The 24,206-nt window shown below is 43.5% G+C and overlaps 1 protein-coding gene across 9 annotated transcripts in view; it reads left to right on the forward strand.

Moving 5' to 3' along the window:
• Window positions 1–24,206, forward strand: part of LOC124145259 — a 78,516-nt gene that overhangs the window by 14,186 nt on the left and 40,124 nt on the right. For 2 of the 9 annotated variants that reach the window (XM_046515005.2, XM_046515016.2), the window contains exons 1-2: window positions 9,004–9,108; window positions 11,968–12,282. The gene's annotated coding sequence lies outside the window, so the exon portion shown is untranslated. The other 7 variants (XM_046515008.2, XM_046515007.2, XM_046515010.2 and 4 more) reach the window with 7 other exon arrangements.

Raw genomic sequence — 24,206 nt, forward strand, 5'->3', positions numbered from 1 at the left:
TAAAACAGTGCTTTGTTTGTTTGTCGACATACATTACACACACAATCAAGTTAACAAACCTAGTTAAACATAGTGTACACCCGTAAATAAGTTCTTATAGTGCTATTGTGAGTTATAGTGTTGTCAAGTGACGGGATGTTGTATGATAATACAAATGACAGGACGACATATGAGTGAGTGAGTGAGTTGGGTTTAACGCCGCTTTTAACAGTATTCCAGTTATGTCACGGCGTGTCAGCTTAATGTGGGAGGAAAGCCCGAAGTGATGCAGGTCTCAGACGTTTACCACTTCGGTGAAACCCACAAGCACGGGTATGGTGCTGACAAACCTAGAAACTTAATTGGGTCGAACCGGGATTCGAACCCACAATCATAGGTTTCTGGCGTGCCCAAGGGACGCAACTCTGCACACTCTCGACTGGGCCACCCGTGCCCCCTGGACGACATATTATGATACCAAATGAAAGCATGTTATCTTGATATGTCCGATGACATGTGTTTTAGTGTTATCACAAAGGGGTATGTTATGCTGTTATTTTGTGTGGTTTTATTGTAGCTATTAAGTATGATAATAGTTATGAAGTGTGGTGTGTTATTATAGGTGCGGTGATATTATGCTGTGGTTAAGTGTGGTGATCGCATACAGTCACGATATGTTGTTATGTTTAAACGGTTGACTATTCCTAAATGGTTGGACGGTGGGTAGCCTAGAGGTTAAAACGTTCGCTCCTCACGCCGAAGATCCGGGTTCGATTCCCGACATGGGTACAATGTGTGATGCCTATTTCTGGTGTTCGCCGCCGTGATATTGCTGGAATATTGCTAAAAGCGGCGTAAAACCAGACTCACTCACTCTTATAAGATGTGTAGCAGGTTAGGTACAGTTTCATGCAGCTTTTGTGATGCATGTATCACGTGACCTACATCACCATAGTAACTGAAGGTCAGGGATACATCAAAGCGGATATAGATCCAGGTATGTGGAGTCAGCAAGTTTAAACAGAAGTGGCTTAAAGATTGTCACAGCATGCCAGGGTCTAACGTCACGACATTTGTCACTTCTCGGAACTAGCCTTAGAACACTGCCACCTGGCGTCAGCGATGTACACCAGCTTGATGCTGACATTAATGTAACCTGATGTGACAAAGGAGGTACTAGTGTTTCGTGGATTAGACCCTTTCGGGAGCTTCACCTACTTGACCAGTTGTGGGGTTGTGGGGTTGTGGGGTTGTGCTGTTGTGGCGTTGTCCGTGTCACCAGTAATCTCACCGCGGCTAGGGAGTTAACTGACTGCAAAAGTCCAGTTTCCACCCTTGCCGAACTATGGAGATCTATTTTGGCTGGATTAACGAGTCTATGCATAGTGCAATCGAAATCGCGTAACGAAATCGACATCCGGTTCGTAAACTGCCGTGCAGATTTCGATCGATTGCAGGATTTGCAAAGCATGTGTACCGCCAACTCGGCGTCAACAGATATTTTCCAAATCTTTTCATGTTTTTAATCAAGGTGCTCACGTGATTTGGTGCACTTCGCTAAGTAAATTCCGTTTTATTACAATATAGATCTTGATATCGACCATGTCGTCTTGACTGGGCGCCACCATTTTGTTTGAAGCAAATGCAAGTGATAAGAGAGGTGGAATCGTATTAGACAACAGGGACGACATATCTCGAAATAGCCACTGGTGGCGCTGCCATCGAGCCCAAAAATTCCAGCCTAGTTCGGCAAGGGTGGAAACTGGACTTTTACAGTCAGTTAACTCCCTTGCCTCGGGAAGATGGTCACCAGTCGGAGCTGGTAGGTAAAGGAAGGGCCGTAGAGTTAATGTCCAACAGCGTGTTCAACATGGCGATAGAAAACAAAGCAGTAAATTTAGATCAGTTTGTCGGAATGACCACTTGACCAACTCACCATCGAGTGGGGCTCCGCTATAGTAGCTTTATGACTACCTATGTCTAAGTTTGGGAGTGACGACAGTCAACGATGGCGTTGTGAAAGGGATCGCTGATGTGTGACATCGCGCCCTGACGTCTTGGATCCGTCACTTTAGAAACAGTGCTTTGTTTGTTTGTCCGCCGCATACATGACACACACAATCAAGTTCGCAAACCTTAAGATACATATTTATGTTTAAATCGTTTTAATGTTTCGTTTTCGTTCCTTGTTCCCTGTGCAATACATATAAGAATGCCGATTGTGGCACTTCCCCACATTCGCCAAGCGCAAAGCGTCAACACGGCGATACGGTAGCCTAGATTATCATGTAGAAGCTGGAACGTTGCTTAAAAAAAAGGCGTAAAACAAAATTCATTCGTCCGTTGAACGCTGGCACACATCATTCACAGGAATACATAGGTGAGGTGAGGTGAAATTGGGTTTAACGTCGCGTCCAAGATTATTGCACTTTTATATCGACGTGCATGCACGTGTATGTGTGTGTTTGTTGTTGCTTGTACTAGTCCGGACTGATGCCGATTTATAGTGCTAGCCCACTGAGATACCATGCCGCAGTTTAACATGAATACCCCACTCAGACACAGTATACTGACTCCGAGCCGACCAGTCCTTGTTTTAGCCCCTTAATGCCGAGCGCCAGACAGGGTAACAACAAGTACCATCTTTTAACGTCTTTTGGTATGACGCGGCCGGAGATCGAACCCCGGACCTTCCGCTCTCCGGTCGGACGCTCTACCAACAAGACCACGGAGGCGGCAGGAATACATTGCTTTACACAAAGGCCTCGTAGGATACATACTGACATCTGGTCTTTGAAATGAAAATATTTTACAGAAAAAAACAGTTGTTAAATTATAGTTATGAAATATAATAAAAAGAGCCAAGAGACTCTTATTTTCAAATACTGCAGTAAGCTAGACTTGCCAAATATTATAGACTTGAATGGGCTCTTTTGGATATATTTGTTTCAGGGTCTGTATGACAGACATGATACATGGGTCAATAATATAATTTTGTGTGTGGTAAAGCCACGTATCCCTAGGATTCAATGAGCTGCAGGTCACACCGTATGACACCCCCCCCCCCCCCCCCCCCCCCCTCCGATCATCATTTTAGTTGATTCTTACGCGAGCGTCGAGCGCTGCTGACCTGTACTGACCAGAATCCACATAGAAATGTTAAACGAACGGATTTTGTAGTGCAACACAATAAGGGTGGACAACAAAAGACGGAACCCAGTAACACATCAGGCGGTCTGCAACCAACCTCGGTGGTTTACTCAGGGCTCCGACTCATTCATGCAATTATTGCTAATTGAGAAAATAATATGTCCGATGTTAAAAGAATAAGAACACGCCCTTAATTATCGTAATTGAGGAAGGGTTCTTGTACCAACGTCTACCAGTTAATTAGTTCCATTTCTACGAGTAACTGTTCCACTTAATCACAAGTCATATGTGACCCAAATAAAATGAGACCTAAATTTGGACTGGAACGAGATTTTCCAGAAGCTGTCAATTCCAACACATGAGCTCTATCGATCCTGCTTTAGAATTTCTCCACTGTAATTAAGTCAAGTAGAATATTATCACCTGACATATAATTAATCGCTGTTGTCGGTGTACAAATGAAATATTTTCCTACTAATCAGAGCCGCCCGCTAAGAAACATCAAACATCGGAACTTAGAAACAGTATCGGCTTCGCAAAGACCGAGTGTGGAACTTAATTGGACCATTCATCACGTGTCAATGGGGTAATTAGATCTGCATTCCTCCAGACACCGTCCTGGCTTTCCTGAACGACAACAAAGCCCTGTGCTGGATCTGGCCATATCACCGCATACCCGGAAGTGGACGATATGTAGGGGTGTGTGGCCGCCCTTGAATTGAACCATCCTCGGACGTCATGTACGCATGGTACGCCCTTCAATGAGAAACGATGGCAATTTACCGGAATTCTTTGATCAAACTAAGAATACTTGACAGCGTTTGTACCACCGCTGACGTTAATCTCCGTGGTGCCACTTAGAATAGAAGAAAAAACAAACAAATGTGTTATCAGTCTATTATAGATTATATCGTGTTATAACATAAACTGTACAGTTTCGTTTGGACTAACATTTAGTCTCCGAAATGTCTTCTTATAATAATGTATTCTATAATTCTATAATTGCAAGCTGCCCAGGGAATTTCTTCAGTTTCGGATACTGTGCTTCATACTGAAGATATCTAGATTTGACAAGGGGGCACGGGTGGCCCAGCCGTCTAAGGCGCCGCGATTCGCTGTGCAGAGTTGCGTCCCTTGGGCACGCCAGAAACCTATGATTGTGGGTTCAATCCCGGTTCGCTCCAATTATGTTTCTAGGTTTGTCAGCACCATACCCGTGCCCGTGGGTTTCACCGAAGTGGTAAACGTCTCAGACCTGTATCATTTTGGGCTGTCCTCCCACATTAAGCTGACACGCCGTAATATAACTGGAATACTGTTAAAAGCGGCGTTAAACCCAACTCACTCGCTCACTCACTAGATTTGACAAACTATTTACGTGTGGAAGAGTTTTGGAAATGTTTCAGTGTCAGTTTCCAGTTTCACCAACGAATGAGTTCCCTTCCTCCTATTGTATAATAGACTCTTCCACGTGTCCACCACGTGTCCTGTTCTCCTCTTGACATCTACTTACCCCCCGTGACGCCGTGACGTTATTGTGTATGTCATCACAGAGAACGGACACATGGCCACTGGTCCACGTCTGAAAGAGGGGGAAAGTTAACATCCTCCACTTCAAACCAGTAATATCAGTCCACGACTGACGTGTTGATGTAAGACTGTGCCTCTGAGAAACAGGGGCCCCGTTCCTCAAAGCGATCTTAGCGCTAAGGTGATCGTAAGTCCCATACTTTAACATAGGCTTACGATTCAGCGTAGCGCTAAGATCGCTTTGAGGGACAGGGCCCATGGCTGTATAGTGGCATGGCAGCTTGATGACAAGGGCAGTCATTATATTATCAATACCATTGTGAATATTTCATTGCACACAAGATGTCTCGTTTGAGTATAAATCGAATGCTCCGTTTTACATCTTTTGTACTCTGGAAATGTTCATCATGCACTGATTGATTCAAATATCTATCTTCTACGCTGACGTATGTCAATACGTTTACACAAATGTCTCAGACCCGTGAAGATCCGGGGTAGAAAAGGTCTTCAGCAACCCATGCTTGCCGTAAAAGGCGACTATCGGGATCAGGTGGTCAGGGTCGCGGACTTTGTAGATGCATGTCATCTTATCCCCAGTTGCGAGTATCGATGCTCATGATGTCAATCACTGGATTGTCTGGTCTAGACTCGATTATTTACAGACCGCCGTCATATAGCTTGGATATTGCTGAGTGCGGCGTTAACCAACGAACCAACAAACAAAACAAACATCTTTTGAACTCTGGAAATGTTAAATATGTATTGATTGATTCAAATATATACCTTCTTTGCTGGCGTTTGTCAATGTGTTTACACAAATGTCTCTACTAAAATAACATAAACATTACATATTTGTTCAGAAAAATGAGTAAAAACATAATGTTCACGTTCTATAAAGTTCTAACACGAAACAAGTGCCACTTTTTGTTTGACCTTCGTTACATGTTTGCAACGCTGACGATCTGATGAAAAGTTGATTATGAATGAGAGTGTTCTTTTCCCATACAACCGCAGGCCGACATCTTGCATGTTAAAATGTAATTCACGTAATCACAAACATCTGTCAAAATAAACAGTGAACCCTGTAAACTGCGAGTGTTTAGAACGCGTACCCTCTCCCTGGTAGCCCGCAATCTTCACACGATCTTATGTCACGGGGAAGAAGCATGTTTATTGAGACACGTGGCAATTTAAAGCTCAGTTATAAAAGTTCAAGACGGAGGACATGGGTGAGATGCAGGTCTAACTTACTACGGGGAAATGGAGTGAGGTAACCCCTAAACACTGATGTGTGTATTCAGGTGCAACAACTTACTGTCAACGGCCTCCATCTTTAATCGGGTCATGACGTCACGCGCTTAAGGGAGATGACTGGTTACATTGTAGCAATGCGCGTACGACCTTGTACATTATACTCACGCTATAAACCGATTATTAACCTTATTTTCTGTTTGGTGTAAAAGTAAACCGCTTTATACTGTTCAATTCCGAATAACGAGTTTTGTATTCATTGTGTATTGAGGGAGCTTCTGTGTCCATTATCGCCTAAAGAAACACAAAAGCTTAGCAGGTATTTAGTTGTATCGCGGACATTGAATAAATGGCATTATATCTTCATAATCCTTAATCTTTAATCCACGTGTAAACATTTCTACCCAATCACCAGCTTACTTGGTGAAAACATGACGGCAGAGACCATAAAATAATTTTATGGCATCTGATCACGGGTATTGAATAAATGGCATTATGTCTCCATACTCTTTATTCTCTATACAGCATGCAAATACTTCACCCAATCGTCTGCAGATATGAAGTTGATTCTGTTTACCCCACCAGTGAATTAATTATGCGTGTTATTCAAGGGGATATGTAACGAACAGGCAGCATGGGTTGTAAACTCCCCAGATGATTGTTGAGTACACATATATTGATCCAGGGACCGGGGTAATAATAGCGCTTTCAGCTTGCCCCTGTGTGGTGTGGAAACGTGCGCAATATAAATGACAATAATAATAATAATGATAATGATAATAATAATAATATTAATAAAAAATAATGATGATAATAATAATAATAATAATAATAAATGATGATGATGATGATGATGATGATGATGATGATGATGATGATAATTGTTTACTATTATCCACTCGTGAAGATCCGGCTTGGAATTGGTCTTGGCTTAACTGATGCATGTCATCGTATCCCAATTGCATAGATCGATGCTCATGATGTCAATCACTGGATTGTCTCGTCCAGACTCGATTATTTACAGACCACCGTCATAAAACTGGAATATTGCTGAGTGCGGCGTTAAACAACAGGAACAAACAAACAAACAATACTGCCACCCTTCCCGGGGCAAAGGCAGGAACGAAAGCGAAACACGGATATAAATATCAACAAGTACCTTAATGTTTGCGAACTTGATTGTGTGTGTAATGCACGCGGAAGTGATTACTGCATCCCTACTTAATGTATAGGCACAATTATTAACTGTTGGAGAGGCGGGAAAGGGTTATTGTCCATAATGTGCCATTTTTCAAGCGCCCGTGTATCTGGACAGGACAAGGCTACGGGACATAATCGATTCATAGTTCGTGTTCAATACCATCTCTCTCGAGGCAGGCGTATGAACAGCCATCACTATTGGTGTCTGTAATTGTATCAAATACAGTGTCGGTTTTCTATATGAATCCTCGTTGACTTATGCATCTATCATCATCATCATCATCACCATCACCATCATCATCATCATCATCATCATTTTTTTCTTCATCATCATTATCATATCAGCATTTTTATTTCCCCCTCTCGGGAATTTTAGAATACGAATAATATAGATTTGGACAGCAGTAAGACAAGTACAATAAAGTGTAAGAAAAGAAGTGTTAGTAAAGGAAGGTGCTAGAAACGTTATGAAACATAACACACCTTAAGGATACGTACATTTGTTAAGACTGTATGTAACGCTGCCTGAGAGAATACATGGTTTTCACATGACAATAAGTACTGTGTGTTCCTCCAAGCTCTGTCACTGATCTGCATGGACGGGATCTACAATCAGAGCATGACGCGTAAAGCGCCTTATTAACTGCCGGGCAAAAGAAAGTATACACTTATATTTGATGGAGGCTAAAAATGAAACAAACAAGAAATAGTTATTCGATGGTGATGTATTCGATACGGGCATCATAGTTAGGATTTGGACCTTAGGTTTGCAGTGTTTCGACGACTGATTCAGCCTTGTGACGTTTTGATAAGGTTAAATCGATTTTGGTCAAATCCAGTTTTCAAGTGCACACTTTTGCCTGGTTGTTCTGTGCTGTTTAAAACACGAGGCGCGTCTTATTTTGCGTCATTACCGTTTGAGAATCCGAAGAACATAAATCTATTAGTATATCTTTTTTCTTGAAAGAGAAGAAATTATATGACCCCAACGTTGCCCCGTACTCACTGTATAAATATACCCAGCATCAATATACTCCGTACAGCGTAATTCAATGAATTGTACTGTTTTACTTTTTGGTTATTTACTGTATCACGCATAATAAACACAGACTTAACGCTTACATACAATGGTCATGTATATTTTAATATTTTCTTTAGAAGTCCCATTCAGTTCCTTTACATTTTGTGTCGGAGAGTACACATTATATATATTATATAAATATCCATTGTACATGAAAAGACTGAATTGACACGCACCGGTAACCCAACCTACTGGCTTGGAACAAGACATAGGCAAAATGGTGCATGTGGGGAGAGATAGATCAATGGCGGCACATTCAGTTGCGTGTGACTGACACAAGATGTTGCACTACTGAAAAGAGGAACATTCTCGATCCACAAAGAATTTTAATTGAAAGATGTGTCCGCCTTTTCACAACGTAACCTATTCATTATTGGCGAATAACGTCGCCCGCAGCACACAGACAGTTCATCTTGGGTAGACAGTCACGACCATTTGCTTTATTGGGAAGACACACATCTATTACTGATACAAACCGACACAAAGACAGGTGAAAATTATACGTCATTGTGAAGAATTTGAACCCGGTTTAGGTCACGACCGTACTCTTGTCAGACAATATTGACCGCCGAAGCCAAAGGGCCGTCAATATTTCCTATATCACCCCCGTGCGCTGTAGCTTATTGGAACACTGGGCAGCACTATTGTCCGGCGTCTTAATTCAGCTAATCATCTCATATTGCGTGTAAGGACCACTGTGTAATATTGTTCCCTTTACCCGCCATGTATTGAACGCCCGCGGAGCTTTGTAAACAGGTTTGAATGCAGAGGGAACGTAGGCGTAGTGAGCATGACACAACACACGGCGACTGGCCAATCGCTGAGCCGCTACTTCAGTGGACTGAAATTATCGTCTGCTCATTTGGTATCGTCTGCAGTGTTGGAGAGATGCTCGGTCGAGTGATACACGTATGTAGGTGAGTTTTGCTGTTTCGTTGGAGTGAAACTGACTCCCTGTGCTATACCGAGAGGAAGCATAGAAACATATCGCGTCTGTAATGCCAGAGGGAGATCTAAAGCCCACTATGTGGAGATGTCATCTTGGCCACGTGGTGATTAGTTCCAGGAATGGTCAGTCGTTGTGGCCGAGGTGTTTTATACAATTATAGTCGGTATCTGTTAAGGTATCTAACCTGCATAGCATCTCTGACTGTATATATTTTGTACAGCATCTGTGGCGATACATATTCCGTACAATATCTGTGATTGTATATATTCTGTATATTATCTGTGACGGAATATATTCTCTACGGTAAATGTGCTTGAATATATTCCATATATTATCTGTGACAGTGTATATTCTCTGTGGTATCTGCATGACGGTGTATATTCTGTATGGTATCTGTGACGGTGTATATTATCTGTGGTATCTGTGACGGAGTCTATCCTGTATGGTATCTGCATGACAGTGTATATTCTGTATGGTATCTGTGACGGTGTATATTATCTGTGGTATCTGTGACGGAGTCTATCCTGTATGGTATCTGCATGACAGTGTATATTCTGTATAGTATCTGTGACAGTGGATATTCTGTATAGTATCTGTGACAGTGTATATTCTGTATAGTATCTGTGACAGTGTATATTCCGTATAGTATCTGTGACAGTGTATACTTTGTATAGTATCTGTGACAGTGTATATTCTGTATAGTATCTGTGACAGTGTATATTCTGTATAGTATCTGTGACAGTGTATATTCTGTATGGTATCTGTGACAGTGTATACTTTGTATAGTATCTGTGACAGTGTATATTCTGTATAGTATCTGTGACAGTGTATATTCTGTATAGTATCTGTGACAGTGTATATTCTGTATAGTATCTGTGACAGTGTATACTTTGTATAGTATCTGTGATAGTGTATATTCTGTATAGTATCTGTGACAGTGTATATTCTGTATAGTATCTGTGACAGTGTATATTCTGTATGGTATCTGTGACGGTGTATATTCTGTATAGTATCTGTGACAGTGTATATTCTGCATGGTATCTGTGACGGTGTATATTCTGTATAGTATCTGTGACAGTGTATATTCTGTTTAGTATCTGTGACAGTGTATATTCTGTATGGTATCTGTGAGGGTGTATATTATCTGTGGTATCTGTGACGGTGTCTATTTTGTATGGTATCTGCGTGACGGTAAATGTCCTGTATCTACACGTGGTGTACCACGCGTGGGCGTGTCAGCAGAATCTCTTATATTTACCTTCACGAAATATTTAACATTGCCTTGAAAGCTGTTATCAGTTACAATGCGTGTATTCTGTTAAATAACCCCCGATCGCACACTTTGTGTACATGTGACCCAAAAACTTATATTAGATAGTATTACTATAGTACGATGGTATTTACAGATTAAAATAAATAAACCCCTAGCATGACGAAGACAGAAATAAAAAGATCGAGCCACTCCATCGTGTTATTTAGATACTATATTTGTGCCAAAGCTTGGCATCCTCTGGCAACGTGTTGGACAGTCTCATTTAATTAAGTGCATAATCAACATTTCATATTTACATTTTGATGCAAAATCACACATTGACGGTTTCAAGGGGGAAGTGGCTGGTCCTGAGCAGCAAACAGAAAGCTTTCTGTTTCACTTCATCCAAACAAAGGACTCAGCGGGGTTGCTGATCTTCTCAACACATTGCACATAAACTCGATGCAGCGTTCGTTCTGAGACGCTTTCCTTGAGAAACCGAACCTGTGACGATTTGATGCATCACTTCGCTTGGCTGACACCCATTTCTGTACCGTCAAGCTCTGCAGATTCATCAACAAAATCAACACTGACATTGAGATTATATACTACATCCTTGGCTCGTTTAAGAAAACTGTGGAATGCCTTGTTTTCATCATGAATCTTGACATGCTTTCATCAGACAAATAAATCTGTGCAAAAGTCCACAATAAATTCTATCCTGAATAACCTTCACGTTAATCAAACCACGCACTCCCATTATAATTGGTAAATATAGGCGTCTGAGGGGTGAGCGATTGTGGGATCTATTGTCTTACCTTCGTGTGAGGGTGTCAATGCCCTGAACTTCTTGTTTCGTCCAACAACACCAAACGAATACGAAAGGACGGGCACAGCAGGAGTATTTGTGGCATTGACGTTATTGCGAGCTCTCAGCTCTCAACTCCATACATGTTTAAGTCTACATTTGTATTATGATAATGATGATTATTATTCGTAATGTGTATACGTGTATCACAGTCTCTATACAGGACCCTGCATGTTGGGTTGTACAAACAAGAGAGACCAGTTTCAGTAAGGAAGGAATGCGTCTGTCTGTTGATAACTCGGCAGTAAACCCCCCGGTGTGTAATAGGGCGTTATGGCCTCATGGTGGTGGACAGAAGACGCCTGCATGCACAGGCGTACATTTAGCTGTGGTTACCGTCGTCCCGAATAATTATATCAGAGAGTACAAGGAGACTGTTGTGAGACCCGCGGGAAGGCATTACTTAGTGAAGACCATCCTTTGACAAATAGAAACCCGAATAAGTGTCATATACAGTGTCACGTGTTCCGTGATAACACGGTGGAAAAACATTATGTACGCCGGGTTTAAAACTGAATGTGGTACTAAAATCAGCTAATGAATGAATCTCTCTCTCTCTCTCTCTCTCTCTCTCTCCCTCTCTCTCTTTCTCTCTTTTAAAGGACATACTATGTTCGACTGCTGAGCGTTAAAACGCCGATCCAGGAACCTAGATGTTACAATTATATGGGTAACTAATATATATCACTACTTTCATTTCCTTACAGGTCTTGCTTCAGGATCCTTTAGTTGAAGTGTTGTTTCCAAGTATTCCCTGTCACTGAAGCACTTGAGGGACCGGAATCGACAATTGTGGATGAGGATGCTGTTAACCTAACGACTGCTCACATCTGGAAAACTCGATCATCGTCAGTTGACGTGTGACGGAGAACGTAAAATCACGTCAAGTGTAGAAGTTAGTCTTCCGTCTCCTTCTGCCATACAGGAAGAGTTCATGTTGACGACGGCTGATAAGAAGGTTGTGTGATAAACAGTGGATTACCGTTCGGAGCGGAGACTTGGTGATACTTACCTAACACTTGGTAAGTATTGATTTTTATCTCTGTTGTACATAATACTGCGTCAACACATTGGGCAATGGGATACCCAGCGGTAGGTCATTATGTAAATAGTTATTATACTGGGTTGGAAATAGGTTGATTCAGGGCCGCGTTCCACAAAGCGATCTTAGCTCAGGTTCAGTGTTGAACGATGGGATTTACGATCGTCTTAGAGCTGGGATGGCTTTGCGGAAAGGGGCCCTGAGATGCACGTAAGTACCACATGGGAAGTTGTGTTGCGATAAGGGGTTTCTTACAACAATACAATGAAGTACAACAAGATACATCTAACATACATCTAAGATACATATCAGGGGATCTAACCCCCGACATTCCGTCCTCCGGACTGATGGTATTTCCCCTTGACCACGGAGGCGGTCGTAGACTCACATCTAGTCTCTGAAATGAATTATTTTACAGAAACAGTTGTTAACTTACAGTTATGAAATAGTACAAAAAGGAACCAAGAGACTTCTTCATTTTCAGATACTGCAGTAATCGAGACACATAATATTATAGACTTGCATGGGCTGTATTGGATATATTTGTGTCAGGGTCTGTATGACAGGGGGCGGTCGGGTAGCCTAGTGGTTAAAGCGTTGGCTCGTCACGCCGAAGACCCGGGTTCGATTCCCGACATAGGTACAATGTGTGAAGCCCATTTCTGGTGTCCCCCGCCGTGACATTGCTGGAATATTGCTAAAAGCGCCGTAAAACCATACTCACTCACTCACTCACTCACTGTATGACAGACTAAGGGGTCGATACAGTCAATTTAAGCGCTCGTATGAGATTCATCACCTACATCCGTGGGTAACCAATCTTGCAATTTGTACGACCCGCATTGACTTAAGGAGATACTGTGAGTAGCTGATGTGTTTGAGGTCTGCATGTGATCGGTTAACAATGTGGTGCAGAGGTCCGTCGAGTAGAAACATCTTGAATAAGCGTGACATTACGAGGACGACCGGACTCGCACAGCTTTGTTTGTACATTGGTGCTGTATAACACTCGGATGCCTTAACCAGTACCGACAATGGTACATAGCTCTAGCAGTCAGGGCTTGATGACTATTGCTTGAGTGACTCGTCTGTCTAGCATTCTGAAGATGAGGATGATGATGATGATGGTGGTGGTGATATGGATGTATCATAAATTGTTTACCCCTTCTGACTAAACCTGTTCGCCTCGTCACTGACACACGTAAGCATGACTCTAAGAAATATGATCTGCTCATGTTTTTTTAAAGGTTTATTTCAAGAGCGTGCTCATTTTGTAAACTTCCTGGCAAAGGAAAGGATACAAGGCCGTAGTTAGGCCGTAGGCTCAAAATGGAGCAAACAAGAAATGTTTTTTCGATGGTGATGTATCTGATACGGGTATCATAGTTGTGTTTTGGACCTTAAAATTGAAGTGCTTCCGTAGCTGTTTCAGCCTAGAAATATTTGTTATTTATTGTTCAAATCCAATTTTCAAGTGTATTCTTCATTTGCCCGATCGACTATCCAGTTTATGTGTCAGCGGAGGAGTTTTCCAGAATTGAACAGTTTGAGCAGTTAATCAACACATGCTTCATCACCGGGTGCTACTTGTAAGATCTGTTAGACTCTGGGATCATGTTGCTGCGGTGTGTGACCTGGCTGGTGTGTTTTCGTACTCCGATTTCGTTGACCGTTGTTCATGCTGTCAACCACTGGTTGACCTGGCTTAGAGCCAATTAGTTACAGGCCGCAGTCGTACAGCTAAACGATGGTTGATTTCTGCGGAAGAAAAACTCCTGTTCGTGTTTGCTATGTCTCCAGAGAGCTTCCGTGATCGTCTTCGTACGAATGCGCGACATCAGTGTTTGCGAGAACATTTATTTGTAGTTGCCACGTTCAGGACTGGATTATTTACAGACCGCCGTCATATAGCTGGAATCTTGCCGAGTGCGGCGTTCAACAACAAACCAACCAACCGAATAAGGGGTTTGACAACAAATCGTATATTTTCCCGCCATGACAAAGTACACAAAAACTCGTGACGTCACAACGTGCACATTCCTCCAAGACCTATCCCCAGAGTGTCACGTAAGGTTGTATAACTGAGGATTAAACTACCTGGAACAATGCGCGACCTTAACGCTTGGTCTAGCCAGGACATCACGGCTTCACATCCAATCAACATTGTTTACGATACAAAAGTAGTTGTTGAAGGTTAGCTGCTTGAGCTGATATGCTACTGTGAACTTTACACGTTGCAGACAGAATGTCCATAATGTACTGTCACGTTTGGAATGTGACGTCAGAGATTTGTGCGCCGTGACACCTTGTGTCATGATTCTCGTAGAGCAGCAGTGTGTCGAATTGATGTCACGCCCTGAACTAACGTCACACCATGACATACAGATGGACAGGCAAACAGAGACTGTTATGCAAATACGTTTACCATTAAGGCGGCACGGGTGGCCCACTCAGTCGAGTTGTGTGCAGAGTTGCGTCCCTTAAGCGTGCCACGAACCTAGGATCCTGGTTTCGAAAAATTCCAGATTCACCCTGATTGTTTTTTAGTTTGTCAACATTAAACCCGTGCTCGTGGGTTTCACCATTTGTAAACCTACCTCCCACATGAAACTGACACATGGTGTTTGTAGCTGAAATACTGTTCAAAGCAGCGTTAAATCAAGCTCACTCACTCTCTACCATTAAACCAGGGCCAATGTTAGCGTTGACATGATCGTAACTCTACACTTCTACATTGGCTTGTAACACTAAGGTCTCTTTGTGCAAGCGCTCGTCACGCCGAAGACCCGGGTTCGATTCCCGACATGGGTACAATGAGTGAAGCCCATTTCTGGTGTCCCGCGCGGTAATGTTGCTGGAATATTGCTAAAAGCGGCGTAAAACCATACTGACTCACTCACTCTTTGTGCAAGCATACTAGACCTGGGCCCACCTGCACAAAGCGATCTTAGCGCTAAGATGATCGTAACTCCCATACTTTCACATAGGCTTACAATAGTCGTAGCGCTAAGATCGCTTTGTGCAAGTGGGCCCTGATGGTTGATTGAAGATCCACAAACACTGCTATCGTTATACATGTTTCCAACTCAGGCCCCATCTAATCACCCAAATAATGAATTATTCATCTTGAATTGAGATATGGCTACTGTTGTAGCAATTATAGACCTCAACAGGGCTTGGGGCTTTGGTCAGATGATGAAGGTTTGGGTATTGTTCGTCATTGTCGTGTTGTTCTTCATGTTCTTGGTGTTGTGTGTGTTTTGTTGTTGTTGTTGGATCTCTTTATGATGATTGTGTAATTGTTGTTCATTGGTGATGCCGACCATTTTGTTTGTGATGTTGGTAATGTTTTTGACACTTGTAGTATTGTTAGTGATGCTTGTCATGTTGTTGGTGAGTTGGTATCGTTGTTGGTATTGGTAGCGATGTTGTTTGGTATTGTTTGCTTTCTTGGTGATGCTTGTCATGTTGTTGGTGTTTGCCACGTCAGTGAGTGTTGTTATTGTTGTTGCTGTTGTTCATGTTGACGCTGTCCATGTCGTTGGTGTTGTTCATGTTGACGCTGACCATGTTGTAGGTGTTTGCCACGTTAGTAAGTGTTGTAACTGTTGTTCATGTTGAACCTGACCATGTTTTTCGTGTCTGCTCGTGTTGACGCTGACCACGTTGTTGGCGTTGCTCGTGTTGACGGTGTCCATGTCGTTGCTGTCCATGTTGACGCTGACCATGTCGTTGGTGCTGTTCATGTTAACGCGGACGATGTCGTTGGTGTTGTTCATGTTGAACCTTACCATGTTTTTCGTGTCTGCTCGTGTTGACGCTGACCACGTTGTTGGCGTTGCTCGTGTTGACGCTGCCAATGTCGTTGCTGTCCATCTTGACGCTGACCATGTCGTTGGTGCTGTTCACGTTGACACTTACCATGTTGTTGGTGTTTGCCACGTTAGTGAGTGTTGTAACTGTTGTTGGTGTTATACATGTTAACGCGGACGATGTCGTTGGTGTTGTTCATGTTAAACCTGACCATGTTGTTGGTGTTTGCCACGTTAGTGAGTGTTGTAACTGTTGTTGGTGTTATACATGTTAACGCGGACGATGTCGTTTGTGTTGTTCATGTTGAACCTGACCATGTTTTTAGTTCCTGCTCGTGTTGACGCTGACCACGTTGTTGGTGTTGCTCGTGTTGACGCTGTCCATGTCGTTGGTGCTGTTCATGTTGACGCTGACGATGTTGCTGGTGCTTGCCACGGTAGTGAGTGTTGTTACTGTTGTTGGTAGTTCTGACTCAGTCATCCCACCCACGTGTTGTCAACAGATTGAGTGACTTGCAGAAATCTGAAGCGAATCCTGTAGTGGGGCTGAGCGTATGTTTAGTACTCTATATTATGGCCTATTTCTACCCAAGCGACAAAATAACCAGGACTTATACAGCCAAATTCTCGCAATTTCAAGTCATGAATATATGATCGCTTTCAAACCTGGTCGCGCGAGAGTACATACATAATTAAAGGGTCTAAGCTTTGATGGAACACCGACATCGAAACTCAGCTAACATTCCACGTGGCGAGTTTGGCATTATTCGCTTTGACCTGTCCACAATAAATATCCCATATAGCTGGCCATTATGTTCAATATCTCTTCATGGCGCTATATGGCATATTTTGTAACGCTCCTTCGCGGTCAGCGTGACTTTCGAATGAAACATGCCGTATTCTATTATCCGTGAGAGCATTACACATTCAAATACCCTGAGCTGGATGGTAACTCTTAGCAAACAATGGCGAGTGGTGAGAACGTGAATTTTATATTTATGACAGCGTCGGCCCTCTCCTCGGTCGTGTCACCTCTGACCCCGTGCAGCAGGTATCTGGGATGACGTGGACGGCCGTCTTCATCCCCGCTATCGCGGAGTCGTAGTCTGCTGATTCATGGAAAAGAGGAGCCAGAAGGGCGCTCTTCGATTAAAAGAGGAGACGAATGATTTTTGTGAATTACGTTTCAACTAAAAGAATAGTTTAACGTGGATACAGTAAAAGTGAGCGAGTTTGTATGGATTCCGGGGGCTTTTACCAGCATGTCAAGACATAGATGTAACAATGTTCATACACTGAACTCGTAATCTTGTAGAGGGTCCGTCTGGTGCTGAGGAGGGCTTTCACCACCGTGCTATGTACACTATTCATACTGATGGAAAGGCCTTTTCTGCACATATTGGAGGACCCGCTCGTTGTGGATTCGAACTCCAAGGGCGATGGGGTTGCTGAGCGGGCTAAGCGCCGGCCCGTTATGCCGTAGATCCGGGTTCGAATCCCCCACATGGATATAATGTATGAACCCCTGGGGTTTCTCTCGCCATGATATGGATATTTCTTAAAGTGGCGTAAAACAAACTTCATATTTTGTTTAGGGGTAGGACAGGTCTTCAGCAACCTATGCTTGCCGTAAAAGGCGACTTTGCTTGTCAAAAGAGGCGACTAACGGGATCAGGTGGTCAGGCTCGCTGACTTGGTTAATACATGTCATCGTATCCCAGTTGCGTAGATTTGATGCTCATGATGTCAATCACTGGTTTGCCTGGTCCAGACTCGATTATTTACAGACCGCCGTCATACAGCTGGAATATTGCCGTGTACATTATATTTGTTTGTCTTGGTGTTGTAACCTTCTGTCCGTTTTCCAATCAAACGATGCCATAGTGAAGATGTCTCGCACATTTGTGACTAAAACCAATTTTGTTTGTGCTGATTTATTCTTGAGACGACTCATCGAATATATCACCGTCTGGCAACATATTGCGGAGTTGTTGGGAGGAAGGAACCGCGTTCAGACTGGTCCTATTCATTGACCTTTCTCTCCTCCCTCCTCCTTCAATGTTGGGCAATGGGTGGTGATTGATGCGGCGTGTCTTACAGTGATGTCTCATCTACTACCTTGCAGTGCTCTTGAATTAGGATTTCACAACAGTAACAGCGATGTATGTAGATAACATGAACATTACGGGGTAGAACCAAGTCATGTGTTCTCTGCCTAGCCCTGCATTTACACACAATGAGTCAGGCCTGTGTTTAAGACAGTGGATAGTCTACTGGTTAGGTGTGGGTTCGTCACGTTGGAGACCGAGTTCGATTCCCAATTATAACGCATGAAACCCATCATTGTGTGTGCCGCCCTGATATTTCTAGAATAATGCTAAACCAATCTTTGTGTGTGCCGCCCTGATATTTCTAGAATAATGCTAAACCCATCTTTGTGTGTGCCGCCCTGATATTTCTAGAATAATGCTAAACCAATCTTTGTGTGTGCCGCCCTGATATTTCTAGAATAATGCTAAACCCATCTTTGTGGGTGCCGCCCTGATATTTCTAGAATAATGCTAAACCCATCTTTGTGTGTACCGCCCTGATATTTCTAGAATAATGCTAAACCCACCTTTGTGTGTACTGCCCTGGTATTTCTAGAATAATGCTAAACCCATCTTTGTGTGCGCGCGTCCTGATGTTGCTAGAATAGTGCTAAACCCATCTTTGTGTGTGCTGCCCTGATATTTCTAGAATAATGCTAAACCAAAAATTTGTGTGTGCTGCCCTGCTATTTCTAGAATGGTGCTAAACTCATCTTTGTGTGCGCGCGTCCTGATGTTGCTAGAATAATGTTAAAGACAAGTATACCATACGACGTAAAACACTACTCACTCAGTTCCTTGATTTGCAATTCACTACCAGAACGAGTCTGAAAACATTTCAAGTGCAGGATGGGGCAATGGGGCGGTAGGATGGCCCAGTGGGTAAAGTCTTGGTGTTGACGCCAAAGAACGAGATCAGTCTACACATGGGTACACTGTTTGGAATAACTGTCGTTGTGTTAGCAACGTAACGTCATACTCTGTCATTGTCACACACTGACAGGGCTATATGTGTTTATATGAAAAGTACATGTCTCTGTAATACTAATAGACTTTTGAACCGAGATTGCATGTATCCTGGACATATATAAGGAGGTAACTAGACCTTGTCTATGAAAAGTATCATCATCATCATCATCTTCATAGATTCGATGGTCTTGGTTTGTTTGTTGTTTAACGCCGCACTCAGCAATATTCCAGCTATATGTAGGCGGTCTGTAAATAATCGACTCTAGACCAGACAATCCAGTGGTTGATATCATGAGCATCGATCTACTCAATTGGGATACGATGACATGCATCAACCAGGTCAGCAAGACTGGCCACCGACTCCGTTAGTCGCCTTTTACGACAAACATCTTTAACGACAAGAATGGGTTGCTGAAGACCTATTCTACCACGGATCTTCACGGTCTGGTGGAGGCAGTCGATCAACCAGTAAACATCGGCCTGAACCGTCGGCATTCCATGACACCTGGTGTTGACCCCTATGTCTGATATCACCCATCCAAGTACTGTCGACTTACAGCACGGACTAGCCTTGCTCCAAGGCTGCACTGGAAGAAATGTCCATGGATGTGCATGTGCATCCTCCTCCAGGCAGCTCTAGATATGTGGACAGTACTCCAGTCGCTCATAGGGACAACTTGTTTCTTATTAGTTACAAAACCGAGAAATTATGATTTAAACTAATAATTATTGCCTTATAGACTTCTGCAAGTCTAAGCACGGACCAACTGATCCTATTCACCTTTCACAGAAGACCATCATACCCCACTCCGGAGACCACGTGGGAACTGATGTGTTTCAGTGAAATGTCTCGAATCAAATTCAGTCCCCGCTATTGACTTCAGACTTTGTAAACAAGTATTTTGTACTGCTCTGAATAAACACCACCAACATCATATCATTCTAGTTGGAGTGCACGCACGCAGACACGTCTGACTGGTTCTTCTGCCACTCCGTTTGTAGGTATTGTGTGTTGAGATACGGCAGCCCCACAGCATCGCGCTCCTCAATAGACGGAAACTAGTCGTTATTATCGCTTCAGTGGACATTGAGCTGAAGTGGAGATATTGAGGAGTGCGCTGACTGCGACGGTTACAAGATTATTAACGATTGGGGTCTAGTATCGTCTTTGATGTAAGCAGGGATACGAGAATATAACACGTGCTCCTCTCGGCATGTCTCTCAAAAGTCAGCAACGCGGCATCAAACAGAATTGTAAGTTTGAATTCAACACTCATCAATATATCTGACGTGTTAGTGTGGGCCTGCTAGTGTGGGCCTGCTAGGTGTTCATTGGCTAATGTGTGTATTAGACTTGCACAAGTCTCTAAGGAAATAATTATTAGTTTACATCATGATTTCTAGATAATGTAAAAAATAAGAACACGTTGTTTCTATGAGAGAATGGGGTCCTCATTAGGTGGATAGAATTACTACATATCCTTTGACTTTTGTTTCTGTACAGCCTTGGAGCAAGGCTAGTCTGTTTCCGTGGTCACCGTGGCGTGGCTGACAGTCAGGGAGTTTAAGTCACAGTGCCGGTGTCTGTAGCATGTCTGACAGTCAGGGCCTGTGTCGCAGTGTCCGTCTCTGTAGCATGTCAGACAGTCAGGGCCTGTGTCGCAGTGTCCGTGTCTGTAGCCTATCTGACAGTCTTTGCAGTTCTTTGCTAACAATTCCGTTTGTACGTTCCAATGCACTTACGCAGGTACGCGAAATAAGGTCGTTAGCTACGGTGTATTGAAGGCATGCAGCAAGTGTCGTGCACGACAGCCTATTCACTGTATTGTACAGCCAGTGTGGCGATGCCGCAGACTAAGGTCAGACACAGCAGTGGAATGAATTGATAAGACTCTCCAGAAGGATTAGTTTAAGGAGTTAAGCATATTGGTTCATATGTTTGTTGGCGAGGAACGCGTTGACGGACCTAATCCCACAATTACATAAAATGTTGGATTCATTTGTTTGTCTGTCGCAAGTGGGTTGTCGATGCTGTTTGTGTGACAGATTGATCACGGGACTGGTAAACGTGGAGGCTGGTTTTACTTGTGTTTCACTAATATATAGCGAGGCGAGGGCGACACGTCCACAAACACTGGCCGTGCGACCAGGTGTGTGGCGCCGTGAATTGTTAGAGACGGACTGGATCCAAGTATATGTAGGTCAGCCTGGACAGTGACTTGACGGAGGTATCTGCATGTCAGACCAGACAGTGACTTGACGGAAGTATATGCATGTCAGACCAGACAGTGACTTGACGGAGGTATATGCATGTCAGACCAGACAGTAACTTGACGGAGGTATATGCATGTCAGACCAGACAGTGACTTGACGGAAGTATATGCAAGTCAGACCAGACAGTGACTTGACGGAGGTATATGCAAGTCAGACCAGACAGTAACTTGACGGAGGTATATGCAAGTCAGACCAGACAGTGACTTGACGGAGGTATATGCAAGTCAGACCAGACAGTGACTTGACGGAGGTATATGCATGTCAGACCGGACAGTGACTTGACGGAGGTATATGCATGTCAGACTGGACAGTGACTTGACGGAGGTATATGCAAGTCAGACCAGACAGTGACTTGACGGAGGTATATGCAAGTCAGACCAGACAGTGACTTGACGGAGGTATATGCATGTCAGACCAGACAGTGACTTGACGGAGGTATATGCATGTCAGACCGGACAGTGATTTGACGGAGGTATATGCATGTCAGACCAGACAGTGACTTGACGGAAGTATATGCAAGTCAGACCAGACAGTGACTTGACGGAGGTATATGCAAGTCAGACCAGACAGTGACTTGACGGAGGTATATGCAATCAAACCAGACAGTGACTTGACGGAGGTATATGCAAGTCAGACCAGACAGTGACTTGACGGAGGTATATTCAAGTCAGACCAGACAGTGACTTGACGGAAGTATATGCAAGTCAGACCAGACAGTGACTTGGCGGAGGTATATGCAAGTCAGACCGGACAGTGACTTGACGGAGGTATATGCATGTCAGACCAGACAGTGACTTGACGGAGGTATATGCAAGTCAGACCAGACAGTGACTTGACGGAGGTATATGCATGTCAGACCAGACAGTAACTTGACGGAGGTATATGCAAGTCAGACCGGACAGTGACTTGACGGAGGTATATGCAAGTCAGACCAGAGAGTGACTTGACGGAGGTATATGCAAGTCAGACCGGACAGTGACTTGACGGAGGTATATGCATGTCAGACCAGACAGTGACTTGACGGAGGTATATGCAGGTCAGTCTTGCCTTGTGCCATTGCACTGAACCTGAATCTATGAACATACCAGTGTTCTTTAAATCTTTTTAACATTGCTCCGCGAAAACATAATAGACCCTTGATTTAGAAGCAACAGGATATTAATGCAAATATCACCGCCATTGAAGTTATCTTTGTTTAATAGCGACATTAGCGTCAGAGCTATGCTGTAATTTTACTGTAATTTCCCACTCACGTTAATCTGCCCAGGTCATTGGATCCCTGTGATCCTCTTTGCCGTCCCTGAGACATGGCGTTTTCACCGCGACGCAATTCACAGTGTTGGTTCCAGGTCACGCTAAATGTTAGATGCGTGCATTACATGTGCATTAGCCTGACCTTGAGTAGAGGTCAAGGTACCATGACGTCACATATTAGTTTTTGTTTGCGCTTAATGGGATTCCTAGATGGTTGATTTATACACATTGCAGGGCGTAATGTGGCAATTTAGTTTCAGGAGCCATATCATGAATATCGTTTAAATTTCTACGTTATCACACAAATCAGATTGAGTTGACGCAACTTGAAGAGACCACCAACGGGGAAAGTAAGAGGGGTGGGGGGTTACTGAGATTATTAAAGAAAATCTGTTTCCAAAAATTTTGAAAAAAAAAGTCTTCATGATTAACATCGAATAAACTGTTCGATGGGCACGCCGCCGCATTATGTCGTGTAAGAAAATGTGTTGAAGAGCTGCTACCCCCTTAGACCACCCCACCACACCCCACCCCTACCCCCACTACACACACACCACAGACAATATCAGAGTGGGCCCTTAAGCAGTTTCGTTTAAGGACATGGACTTGTAGCCTAGGACAGGGGCATGCCAGGAGGTATTTCATCTAGGGTCTCACAAACAACCTCTTATCAACGCCTGAGGAACTGTCGCCGGAAATACTGACCCAGCATATCCATGTGCATCTATTTCCTTGTCGCATATTCGACCTCCGCTTCTACAATAATATTGCTTCAAGTATTCTGGGAAACAAAGAGGGGCTTGTTACTAGGTGTCGCGTGTACTCTACATACAGGCGTATACTGCATGGCCAGCGATGCCTCCTTGGCAGCTCAGTGTTTGGAGTTTCAGTAAAACCGTTGTACATGACTGTTTGCACATGCGTGCCATCTGGCACCGTATGTCACTGGAAGTAGTTGTCAGGCAAACCCTATGATGTCGGAAGTCGTATGACAACGCCCACAGAATAACATATGTAACAATCAATCTCCATTATTAATTATACCGGATAGGAATCTGTAGATTATACAACGGACCTTGTCCACATCTCAACGTCCAAGCCATCTGCTCGTCAGCATTCCTTACATACTAAATATACTGTTACTGTTCAATCGGGGACTCGGGTGGTCCTGTCTTCTAAGGCGCCGCAATTCTCCGTGCAGGGTCCGTAATGTCCCTTAGCGTGCCAGGAGCCTGTGATCGCGGGTTCGAATTCGAGCTCTACATGATCACTTGCCTAGATTTGTCAACGCCATTCCCGTGGTCGTGGGTTCCACCAAAGAGGTAAACGTCTGAGACCTGCATCACTTCGGCTTTCCCACATCAAGCTGACACGCCGTGATATGACTGGAATATCGCTCAAGGCGCCGTTAAACCAACTCACTCACTCACTCCACCGTTCTAAAGTTATTCTATTATTATTATTATATCACGTCATCCACACGGCAAGTGTAAGCTGGTGAATGT

This window comes from Haliotis rufescens, unplaced genomic scaffold (genome assembly GCF_023055435.1).
Source record: "Haliotis rufescens isolate VD_foot unplaced genomic scaffold, xgHalRufe1.0.p SCAF_5, whole genome shotgun sequence".
In the NCBI taxonomy this organism is placed as follows: domain Eukaryota; kingdom Metazoa; phylum Mollusca; class Gastropoda; order Lepetellida; family Haliotidae; genus Haliotis; species Haliotis rufescens.